Source organism: Monodelphis domestica, chromosome 2 (genome assembly GCF_027887165.1).
Source record: "Monodelphis domestica isolate mMonDom1 chromosome 2, mMonDom1.pri, whole genome shotgun sequence".
Taxonomy (NCBI): Eukaryota; Metazoa; Chordata; class Mammalia; order Didelphimorphia; family Didelphidae; genus Monodelphis; species Monodelphis domestica.
In genome coordinates, this window is record NC_077228.1 from 385,101,882 (window position 1) to 385,114,484 (window position 12,603).

Sequence of the window (12,603 nt, forward strand, 5' to 3'; positions counted from 1 at the left end):
TGGAGATCACTTAAACTGATTTGAAATAGTTGTAAAAATGATGAAAATGCAAAAATGTTGCATCTTATTTGTCATAATAACAATGTCATAATAAACAAATCAGTATCCCCTTAAAATGTGATGCTTATTTTTGTGGACAAAAGGAAAAAGAAAGATTCAAGTATACTGGACTTGGGGTCTACTGGATTAACTGTTCTGAGGCATTTCCCTATTGAATATGTGAGCATTTTTGTTTGTTTTTTGTTTGCTTGTTTGTTTTTATTTTTAAGACTGACTCTCCCCTATGCTGGAAGTGCCAAGACTAATCACAGGACAGATCCCACTCTAATCAGCAAGGAAGCTTTGTCCTGCTGCATTTCCAATATGAACCAGGTTGTCCCTCCATAGGCAACCTGGCAGCCCCTGATTCTGGTAGGCTCACTCTATTAATAGAAACTTGAGCACTTAGTCTACTGCAGCTCAGAGTTCCTGAGCTCAAGAGATATCCTCAGCTTCTCTGGTGTACTCACCATCATAGCCAGATCACACCTTTTTAAACTAGCCCTATGATTTCATCAGGTAAGGAACACCAAGTGAAAGAACTCCCTCAAGTTCCCAATGGAGATCAGGAATTGGGTTGCAGTTTATTTTCTTTGAGAGCTGCTTGGGGGCAGAAAGACTAATGTCCTACAGCTAATATGTGTGAGAGGCTGGACTTGAATCCATGTCTTCTTGACTCTGTGACTAGCTTTCTATCTGATATCAGATGTTGTCTCTTGATTTCTTGACTCTATGACTAGTTGTCTATCTGCTACCAGATGTTGTCTCTTTATTTATCTTCATATATTTATTTTTTTAAAATATATTTTATTTGATCATTTCCAAGCATTATTCGTTAAAGACATAGATCATTTTCTTTTCCTCCCCCCCACCCCCCATAGCTGATGCGTAAGTCCACTGGCATTAGATGTTTTCTTGATTTGAACCCATTGCTTTGTTGATAGTATTTGCATTAGAGTGTTCATTTAGAGTCTCTCCTCTGTCATGTCCCCTCAACCGCTGTATTCAGGCAGTTGCTTTTCCTCGGTGTTTCCACTCCCATAGTTTATCCTTTGCTTATGAATAGTGTTTTTTTCTCCTGGATCCCTGAAAATTGTTCAGGGACATTACACCACCACCAATGGAGAAGTCCATTACGTTCGATTATACCACAGTGTATCATATATTTATTTTTAACGAAGTTTTTTCACAATTAAGTGAAGTACATTGTGGTTGTTGTTCAGTCATTTTAGTTTTGTCCTACTCTTTGTGACTCCATTTGGGGTTTTATTGGCATGGATGCTGGAGTGACTTTCCATTTCCTTCAACTTCTTTTACAAATGATTAAAGGATTAAGTGATTTGCCCAGGCTCACACAGCTAGTAAATGTTTGAGGCTGGATTTGAACTCATGAAGATGAGACTTTCTGACCCGAGCCCTAGCACTCTTTCTACTGCATCACCTAAGCTGCTAAAGTACAAAGCCGTTACTGATCCCAGGGACTACGGGGCAGACTCTGACAAACTGCAGGCAGGACAGAGGATCTCTAAATGTATGCCAAGAACAAAGTAAGTGAGTCTCTAAGGAACTGTTTTAAGACCCTGGAAGAATGTGACAGGACATCATACTCAGATGGAGATCTTCACCTTCTGTCTGTTATTACTGCGGTTGCTCTTTAATCCCCTTAGCATTCTGCTGAAATGAGGTTTGTAAACAGAAGTTTGGGGAAGGATCAACACTGATGCTGTCAAATATCTAAGTCAAAAGTTTAAGTCCTTTAGTCACTTCCCACCATCCAAATCTGCACATACCTCTCCTATCCTTGTTTCTATAGCAGAAGCTTCACAGATCCTTCTATGGCTAAGCTGTCATCTGCAGACCTCATGTCCTGGAAAACAAAACCATGCTGCCGGATTCAGGAGTTAAAGCTACAAGTGGAGGGACAGTCCTAGCAAAATGGAAATGGGAAATGTTCTCTTCCTGACAGTTATCAAGTCAACAAACATTTCTGAAACACCCACTATGGACCAAGTACCATGTTAAGTACTGGTGACTCAGAAAAGCAAAGCCACACAAAGCAGCCTGTCATCCCTTACATCCCAAAGAGATTGGGAAACCCGGTGTCTTCTCTCTAAGAACTGGAACCCAGGAGAACTGCGATCTCTCTTCTCTCTCACCAACTGTACCCCTTACATTGCTGTGAAGCACTGAGTAATCAGTCACCACCAATGAAGAGTGTCTTATGTAACTGGGCTATGTAATGCATGCGTATGCACACGTGTGTCTATACATATACATACATATGCATATGCAAAATGTACAATATAATCCATATGGATGCATATTGAAGGAAGGTATCTTGCAAAGACATGCAACCTTCATCCTCATTTCCCAGGTGTTCCTCCTCTGGGACAGAAGCTGACCTGTAAGAGAGATCAGAATGGGCGGCTGAGAGGTTTGCTCAGCCCAGTCGAGTAAGACTCTCTTTCCAGATTAAAAACCCAACCCAACAATCGTCATTCTTTCCCTATGTGTAATAAATAGATCTGACTGCTTCCCTTACTTTATGGTTGCTTATTTAAAAGAAGGATAACAAGGATGAGGTCAGGAAAGAGGGTTATTAGGTCTCCCCAATTAATGACCCAGATCAATGGCAAAGTCTCTTCAGCCCTCAAGTAAGGCCAAAGCTAGCCTGGGAACCCTCTCTGTCTGATGTTCTTCCCTCTGCTGGATAAATCCTAGGCTAATTCATGAAGAAGCAAGTCTCTAGGTGTAGCTGGCACAGAAGAGAGGTCAGGCTTCAGGGCCTATCTGGCCTCCCCTCAGAGCTAACCCTTAGGGCAAACCGCAGTTGATCAGGTCCACACAGGTCTTGCTTTCTCAGTGAAACAGGATCAGTTCCAGGGTCTCAGTAGATCTCCAGATAAGATAGGAATCACACAGCAATGAGTTATTTCCAGTCCTAGAGTAGGGTCTTGGAGCTGACTCCCTCCTCAGAATCTAGAGCTGGTTCCCAGAGTCCATTACTCTCCCAGAACCCCCTGCTTCCAACATTCTAACCTGCTCCTGCCTGTCTTTTCTGTTTCACCACATTCTATTGTACGTCTTGGCAAAATACCTTCTTTCAGTATAGAACATAGCATCTCATATAACACATATATATACATACATCATCTATTACTGCACAACACATGCATGTATACACAGGGCAAATACCACCTCTTATAATACACATGTGCACATATAACATATTCTATCATGTAATGGCATATATGTACATATGTGTTCTCTCATAACACCGATAGGTACATATATGCATATATAATAGAGCGACTTGTATAATATATACATGTGTACACAAATAATATATCATAGGACACATGCTTATGTGCACATGTCTACTATATTATCTCATATAACAATACATAAGTACTATATTATCTCATATAACACCTACACATTCCAATACTTATGTAAACATGTGCATACATGTAATATACAATCTTATACAGCAGTGCATATATACATGTGTGCATGCATACATGTGAACTACCTAACATAACAGTACATTTATGTATGTGTGTGCACATATGATATATTGTCTCTTATATAATTCATACACATATGATACTTTAAAGTTTTCCTCATAAAATCCTTACAAGGTAAGTAATTCAAACATTATTATTATCATCATTGTTCCGATATGGAAATGAGCTCAGAGATCTAAAAATGACTTGCCCAGGGTCATGCAAATCATAACAGAGGAAGTCTTAAAGCCTTGATCTCTTTTTTCCAAGTCCCCTCAGTTAAAAAAATGTTTCAGACATTGTCTAGAACACATATATACATATGTAAATACGTTTGTGTATCTGTGTATATATGTATGCATGTACATATGTATATATGTATACACATGTTCCTCTATAAATTCAGACTTCTGACTAACTGAGCCTCGACTTCCTTCCATCACTCTGAAATGGGAAGGATGGATAATATAGTCTTATATGGAAAAGGACTAATATCAGCACCTCTTTACTTCTAGTTCAAAGAAATGTTTCTAAAGAGTGTTATTTCAGTGCAGTGAGGTTAAGGGTCGATTGAAAAAAATCACTTCTACTTATATATTTTTTTCTGTATACAGGAAGAGAAAAAAAATATCTCTCTTGCTCTGATGAAAGGAGGTAAGAGGCAGAGCCTGGGAGTGGTGGGGAAGGGGAGCTCATGTGCTTAATGCTATATAGAAAGGCAAGGTAAAGGCAATGGTCTTCTCTCTCTCGTTTGCTCTGGTCTAGCAGGAAGAAAGAGTTGACATCATGGAAAGAATAATAGGCTTGGAATTATGAAGAAAAGAGTTCAAATTCTGCCTCAGCTATGACAATGTGATCAAGTCACTTAATCCCTCTGTCACAGTTTCCTCCTATGTCAAGCAAGGATGATAATAATAATAATGCCTACTTTTAGGTTATTGTGAGGTTCAAATGTGATCCTGTATGAAAAGAACTTCTCAAAATTTATGCCTCTAAGATTAAGTTGTTATTAGTAAGTGCTGGCAAAGAAGCTAAACTTATAGGTAAATGGAACCAAGAAGAGAGTGGGATCATGTCACTGATGCTGATGCAAACGTTTTAATGAAATGACTGTGGCTGAATTTGGGAGAAAGGATCTTGAAGATTTATAGGATGGGATACCAGATGCCTTGAGAATAAAAATCTCTGAAAGTCAGGTTTCCCTGGCCTTGAATCCTTCTCACCAGGAATTCATGAAGAATCTTGTGTGGGCTTAGCCAAATTGCTATTGATAAAGTTGGGTAGAATAAACAGTTTTTCTGCCTCTGTGGCCATGAACCAACTGCCACCTTGGAATGCTTCTTTTTCCTTAGGGATAAGATGAGGATGTTGAGCTAGATGATCTCAATGGTCCTCATTCTTGTGAAGTCTACCTATAACAATTTTTATGTGAAAATAAATTTAATTTTCTCTCCTTTGCTTCTAAATCTCCCCAATTCACCTTCCTTCTGGGATTTTCCCCATACCTTCAGCCTGTGACCCTCAACCCTTATCCTCACACACACTCTACCAGGATTTAGGGCCTCCATCTATCTATTCCAAGCCCCAAAGAGTTCCGTGGCCAAATCAGTTCATAAAACATTTCTATAAGGCATTATTGCTAACAGAAATCAGCATCTCAAAGAGATGATGGATATTATTATTTTTATTATTTTATTATTGTTGTTCTTTTAAAGGTAGATTTGGGGGTGAGGGGGAAGGATTGGTGGTCCAGTGGATAGAGTATTAGACTGGAGTCAAGAAGACTCATCTTCATGCATTCAAGTCTGGTTTCAGGCACTTAATAGCTGCGTGGCCCTGGGCAAGTCATTTTACCCTATTTGCCTTGATTTCCTCATCTTTAAAATGAACTGGAGAAGGAAATGTCAAATCACTCCAATATCTTTTCCAAGAAAATCTCAAATGGGGTCACAAAAAGTTGTACAGGACTGAAAGATGCCCAAACAACCACAAAAAAAAATGATAAGCCAAATGGAATAGACCCCTTCTGGGACCAAAAATATTGCCCCTATTTAGGATGTGTAGGGAATGACTTTTGAAATACTGATGCCCTGGGCACTCTGCCTGAGGACACAACACCTGCCCCTGAGCCATGATAGTAAACAACCTTTTTTTCCATTCCCCACCCCCTCCACCTGCTTCACCATCCTCCCCACTAAGATTAAGAAGGCTTTGGGAGAATGTGATAATGCAGGGATTCTTAAGTGGGAGTCTGCTGGAGTCTGTGGGTAGATTTCAGGGAATCTGTAAGTTTTGAATAGGAAAAAAATTATATCTTTATTTTATCTAACCTCTAACCAAAATTTAGCATTTCCTTCACATTTCAGAATGTAGGTAATAAGTCAAAGTCGTATTGGACATACCTATGACTTTGCCACCAATAGAAATCACAAATATATTCATGTTGCTTTGAAGTTATTACAAATTTTGCAAAATGTCATTGTCATCTTTAATTCAGAATTATTGTTAATGTACTGCTGCTAAAGATAGCACAAATTTTAATACATTTTCTTAATGGTATTTCAGGGTTTTCTTTTGTAATCATATATATATTAACTTACATATTTTAAAACATTATTCTGAGAAGGGTTCCATAGACTTCACCTGACTGTCAAAGGAGTCCAAGTCACATATACAAAAAAAGATTAAGGACCCCTGCTTAAAGTTTAGGCAACCAGAGATTTTAAGAATCCCTGATCCTAGATCCAGGGCTCTCAGATTGCACTGGATTTAACTAAATTAGCACCAGATCTGGGGCATGTGCATGATTATTGCCTTTTAACATTCCCAACAGAGTTACATCAACCTTTCCTCTTCAAATTCTCAGCTGCATTCATGCTTCCCCCTTTCAGAAAATAATTGTATCTCCAATCTAAGTCAAACCAACAAACATTTAAGAGTTTCCTATATGGAAGGGATTGTATCTGGGAGGACAGAGAGGAAAAAAGCAGTCTCTACTATTGAGGAACTTACCTTCTACTTAGGTAATTAATAAGACTGAGGCTGTCTATATCTTCAAGGGTTGCCATATGGAAGATGGATTAGACATATCTATTTGATCTGAGAGGGAAGAAACCAGAACAGTAGGTGAAAGTAGCAAAGAAATATATTTAAAAAGGAAACATCTTTACAAGTAGAGCTATCTATCTTTAAGTGGAAGCTAGGTGGCCCCAGGAGAAAAAGTGCTTTAGTTGGAATCAGGAAGATTAGAGTCTTGAGACATTTATGAGCTATGTGACTCTGGGCAAGTCAATTATCTCTCTGTGCCTCCATTTCATTATCTGTAAAATAAAAATAATAGCATCTACCACCCAGAGTTGTTGTTTGGACAAAACCAAACCAAATATCATATGTAAAGTGCTTTGAAATTTTTAAAGTGAAATTATAAGGATGATATTAGAAATTGAGTCTTGCTATATCAGTTTAGAGATAAGAAGTAGAGAAGCTGGCTTGAGAAAAAATTAGAGTTTCAAACAGCTGAGACAGAGTGCCAGTTTCAAGTCTAATGGTTTTCCTGTGGCACTTGGTCTGTGGGAGTGACAGTTATTTTTCTAGGTGTGGCTATTGCTCTGAGAGAGTTATACTCTCTCTGAGAGCTTGGAGGAGGTAACATCTTTTCTCTCTCTCTCACTGACTGAGGCAGAAGGAAAGGAGAGAAAGAACTGAAGGACCTAAGTGTTTTTCTTTCTCACCTTAGGAAACACTAGTGACTATTGCTGTTTTGATAGATTGTTTTAACTCTAAGAAGACCAAAGAAAGACCTGGTCTTTGGTTAGGACTCTGAGTCAGAGTCCTAATTTGATTCTTGCTGAGGCTCAGCCAACTAGTCTTTGTTATTTTTATATCTTGGAGACAAAGTTAAGAATTATAAGAATAATAGTGTTAGTTTATTTAGAATAGTGAAAATTTGAGTTAGTCAAATCAGGAAGGATTATTGTAGTCTGTGGAAACAGGAGAAGCAGTTCCTTGTGGAACCAAGGAATTTTATTTGGGTGGAATTAGAATCCCTTAGAGTTAGAAATCCTTTTTAACCTTATATTTTCAATAAATATTTTATTTTTTACAACAAGAGTCTCTTTAGCATCCTTGAGCCTGGCCCTGAAGAGAAGTTCACTTATGAGCTTCACTTCACTTACATAAACTGAAGATACTTTGTAAGCACAGCAAACAGAATATTCAAATTAGTTTATAATCCATAATCAAATTAATTTCCCATTATTTTTACAGTTTGTCTTTTATTTTTATACTATCTAAATGATGGCCATTACTATTATTGTTGTTATTACCCAAAAAGGTAATGGGATGTCTCAAGAAATATCTGTTAATTGAAAGTTGTCAAATAGTTACTGGATGAGCACTTTATTGATAATGTCAAGAGTGGGAGTTCTTTTGGGAGTGTGAGTTGGTCAAGATTACTGCCAAGGTTCCTTCCAACTCTGGAACTGTATGATTCTGAATTAAATTCTCTTCTCTACTCTCCTGTACTCTTTCAGACTTTCTTATGTCCCCACTTTCTTCTCTCTAATCACAAAATAGGGAGATTATCAATTCTTATTCTATTATGTTCTGCCATTTCAAGAATCTTACACCATAGATCATCTTTATTCTCATGTTCAATCTCTCCTAGTTCCTCATCCTTTGCCTACAAAGATGGTCAGATTTTCTCTACCAAAAAAAAAAATCCTTTATCTTGATCCTTCTACACAGTTCTATCCCTCTCTGACTCTTAACTGACAAACTCTAACAAACAATTGCATATACCTGCTTCCTCTATGTCCATAATCCCCACTTTTTCCTCAGTTCTATTCATTTCACTTTCTATCTTCCATGCTTTCCCACTCCAAGGTCACTAATGACATTCCTTTAAGATCTAATAGGCTTTAGGTTCTAGTAATGTGGACTATCCTCTTACCTTCCTTGGAGAATTTATCTCCTCCTTCACTATCTGGGTCTAATCTGCTTATCCATTTATTTTATACAATACACCTTCATGCATTTTATCTGTCAATGTGAAAATATTTATTAGGCCCTTACTATGTACCTATGCTAGGTATAGAAGAGGCAAACAAAAATAATCTTTGCCCTCAAAGAGCATACATTTAACTGAGGTAAAACAACATGTGCATTTAATATAAATATCACGTATGCATAAACACATATATGTATATGTATGCATGTTTATTAAAGAGAGGGGGGAGAGAGAGGGGGGGAGGGCACTAACAATTGGTGCTAAAAATATTGACTTTGTGGTAGAGCTTGCCCTTGAACTGAGTTTTAAAGGAAGTTAGATATCCTCCATGACATAAATGAGAAAGAAGTGATTTGGGGGCATGACACAGAGGCAGAAGAAATTGCGTGTGAGAGTAGACAAGTCTGGTTGGAATATAAAATTGTAAAGGAGAGAAAAGGGCAATGATCCTCAAAAGAGCTATAAGACTATAAATTTATTCTGGTTGAACTGGCCAGATTATAAAAGATTTCCAAGCCAAACAGAAGATTTTTAGTTTTATTCTGGAAGCAATAGGGATCCACTGTAGTGTTTTGAGCAGAGGAGTGACATAGCCAGACTTGTGCTTTAGGAATATCATTTTTGCAGGTGTGTATAGGATGAAATGAAGAAGGGAGAGCAGACTGTGTAAGAGAGATTGATTGGTAGGTTATTATAATACTCTAAGCAAAAACTGATGTACGTCATCATGGTATTAATAGAGAGAAGAGGACAAACAAGAGAGATGTAGAATGCTCAAACTATGGTAACTGGTTAGATATAAATGGTAATAAAAGTCATGGGTGCCTATAAAGTTCCAGATCAGACCTGAATGAATAAAATAATGGTGGTACTTTCAACAGAAATGAGATTAAGAGGAGAGGAGGGTAGGCAGTGAAAGATAATGAGTTCTGTTCTAGATACATTGGAATTGAGATCTTTAAAGAACATCCAATTGGAAATGTCTCATAGGCAGTGTTGTAGGACCAGAACTCAAGAGACTAGGGCTGAATATATCAATTTGGGAGCCAAAGGCACCTTAATGATAATACTGAACAATAAAATAACTAAGATTACCAAGAAAACATACAGAGAGAGTTTGGGTTAAAACTACATTTGAAAGGCAAATGAAGAGACATGGATGATGTGTCTGAAAAAGGGAAATCAGACAGGAAGGAGGAGAACCAAGAGAATACAATTTCTAGTAATGGAGATTGTCCTGGTGATTTTACTTCAGGTGAAAATATGATGCTTAGCCAAAAAAGATTTGAACTTCATTGCTGTTCTACCTTTCCTTGGAGATTCCTTTGCTTTTGTCTCTTAATAATGTCAATAATAATTACATTTTTCAGTACTACTGTGAATAACTTTAAAATTCTCAGGTGTTCAGAAAGGGTATCATAATCAAATGTCTTTCTGATCCTTCAGAAGAATTAGAATCTAATTATTTTGTTCATGTCTTCTTATTTATATTTTATTTTACCAGGCATGGAAAGGTGGAACATGGTTACAGATTACTTTTCTTTCTGATCAGTTTCTTGGGGCATAGTTCTTGCTTTTCTCACTAAATTGTATATAGAATGATGTGATGTGCCAAGTCCCATTTTCCTATATTTCTAGCAGCTGCTCTAAAGGCCCAGCTCAGGGTCTGGCTTTCTAGAAATCACTTTTCTCTTTCTTCATAAAGGAAATTGAGAAGTGCAAAAAAAAAAAAAGGCATCCTTAGGGAAAGAGAGGGTATGTGTGCCAGTTTTCCCAGTCTAAAATAAAGGGGAAAGGATGTCCCCTTGAAGCTATAAGTATACTATATAACTATATAAATATTTTTACTGGCCTGTTGAGGATGCAAAAAGGCTTTAAATGGTATTTGGAAAGATGTTTCTATCTTCATCTCTGAGAAGATTAAAGTCCTTTCTGACCAATATTTCCATGAAGCTCCTGGGAATAAAAGGAATGATGTGTCACCACTGTATTTCAGTATGAAATTTAACTCAAAATAGTCCCAGAGAACTGGGGGCCCCTCAACTCCCTCTGTGCGTTTTCACAGGATACCGATCTTGAGGGACACTAAGCTCCTACTGTTGCAATAGGAGGAGGGGACTTTTGATTTCAGCTGTCCACACTGACTCCTTTCTCTGAGAAGAGGAAAAGACAAAAGACAGAAAATGTATTGGGAAAATGGAAAGGAACATTAGCTAGGTAGTGGTGGGATTTAAATCGAAAAGGGGCTCTAGAATTCTGTTTTTTATTAAAGCCTAAAGGTCTAAGTAAACAGAGGACGTTGTGGGATAAGGAAAGTTCACCCTGAGAAAAACCAAGGAGGGGGTAGAAGGGGTGCCAAGAAGAACCCAGAGCTAAATTTTGCTTCTAGACAGAAAATTAAAGATTTGGGGGAGGGTGGGAAGAACCCTGCCCAAGAATCAAAATGAAACAAACACACAGGGGCGACCTTATCTAGTCCTACCCAAGAGTTGAACTTTAATTATGTTAACAAGGTCTAAAATCTGATGCTTCTGTGGGACTGGATTTAGTATGCAGAAAATGCGCAGTTAGCTAAATGGGGACAGTAAAAGCCCTTGAAATAGAAGCTCCTATTTATATAACGCATTAAAATTTGCGATGCGTCTTAAATGCACTATATCTATTGACTCAGAATAAAGGTAGGTGTTGTTACCCAAATTTACACGAGAGAAAACTAAGGTTCAGAAATATTTAAGGACTTTCAAGGGTCAAAACACCAGTAAATGTCTGAGGTAGGATTTGAACCCAACGAACCCCAGTGCTCAGTCCTCTCCTTGTCTCCCTGTAGGGTATGTGCTGAAACAGAATGCGAAACACCCCGCTTTTTTCACGTTGTGCCATTCAAGCCTCTTCCTAGGAAAGAAGATTTGCTGAGGTCGGATTGCCAAGCTAGAACACAAGAGAAAAAGAGAAAGTAGATCACATCTACAGAAGAGTAATATAAACCTTCCAGACCCCTCTGAAAATTAAAAAAAAAAAAAAACCTTCGAAATCCTTCCTTGCCTCCAAAAACACTTGTCTGTGCCAAACCCATGCGCTATGCCTTTCTCTAACATAGCCCACAGGCAATGCAACAGCTTTCCTTTCTTCTGGAGGAGGCCAGATGAAGCGGAAGGCATATTGCAGCTGCTTTCTGGGAAAGAAGCCCTAGCAAAAGTGCGTCTCAATTGCCAACCTATGGCGTTTGTCCCTATGTTCTTCAGCTCTGTGATTTCAATGGTAGTCGTCTAGCAGCATTAGAAATCCTTCTGACTCCGAGATCTCGAGTGGAAAAAGGGAGCAACCTTCCTCTGTTTGGGGCGACAAGTCAAATCAATAACATTTATTGAGCACCTACTATGTGCCAAAGACTGTGTTAAGTGCGGGGGATAAGAAAAGAAGCAAAAGACAGTCCCTGCCCTCAAGGAGTTTAGAATCTAATGATTATACATTAGGGACCACTTTTTATAAATAGTCCCACCACAGTGGGAAGGCACAATTGAATGTCTCTATCCAAGTTACTCCCAGAAGCAACCTTTTTTGCTCCCTGGAAAAGAAATGTGGAGAAACTAAAGCAAATTCTCCACCTCCCCGGCCCAAAGGGATTCCTATTCCCCAAAGTAGTAAGGAAGAACTGGTTCTTCTCTGATTAATTTCCCCATGACAGACTGTGAGTAGAGAAGAGAAAAAAACGGACCAAAGCATCCGATTCTCTTTCTACACTTTTGAGTACAAAGTATGGGATTTTTTTTTCTTGTTCATTCTTCTTTTCTTGAGGGAGTAGCGCCTAGTAAGTAGCGCTTAATAAGTGCTTGCTTGACTAATTGCTTTGCTTTCAAAATCTCTCCCAACATCCATCAAGGAAACTACCTCCACTCTAAGGCTATTCCAGATTTCAAGAGAAACCAAGAAATGGAGCAATTGTCATGGTAATCTAGACAGATTTAAAAATTACACTTCGATCTGAAATATCCAGATAACTGGAATATGTTTATTTTGTGGTTAACTTAGAGCAATTGCTTCAGTTCTGGT

General features: G+C 38.3%; 2 long non-coding RNA genes across 3 annotated transcripts in view; both read right to left on the reverse strand.

The window, feature by feature from the left end:
* Window positions 1-12,603, reverse strand: part of LOC103095756 (uncharacterized) — an 82,579-nt gene that overhangs the window by 67,625 nt on the left and 2,351 nt on the right. The window lies entirely within an intron of this gene.
* Window positions 879-11,637, reverse strand: LOC130457429 (uncharacterized). The gene is made up of 3 exons (XR_008916650.1): window positions 11,347-11,637; window positions 6,558-6,644; window positions 879-2,441 (listed from the first exon to the last, which is right to left on the reverse strand). It is a non-coding gene; the product is annotated as an uncharacterized LOC130457429 (long non-coding RNA).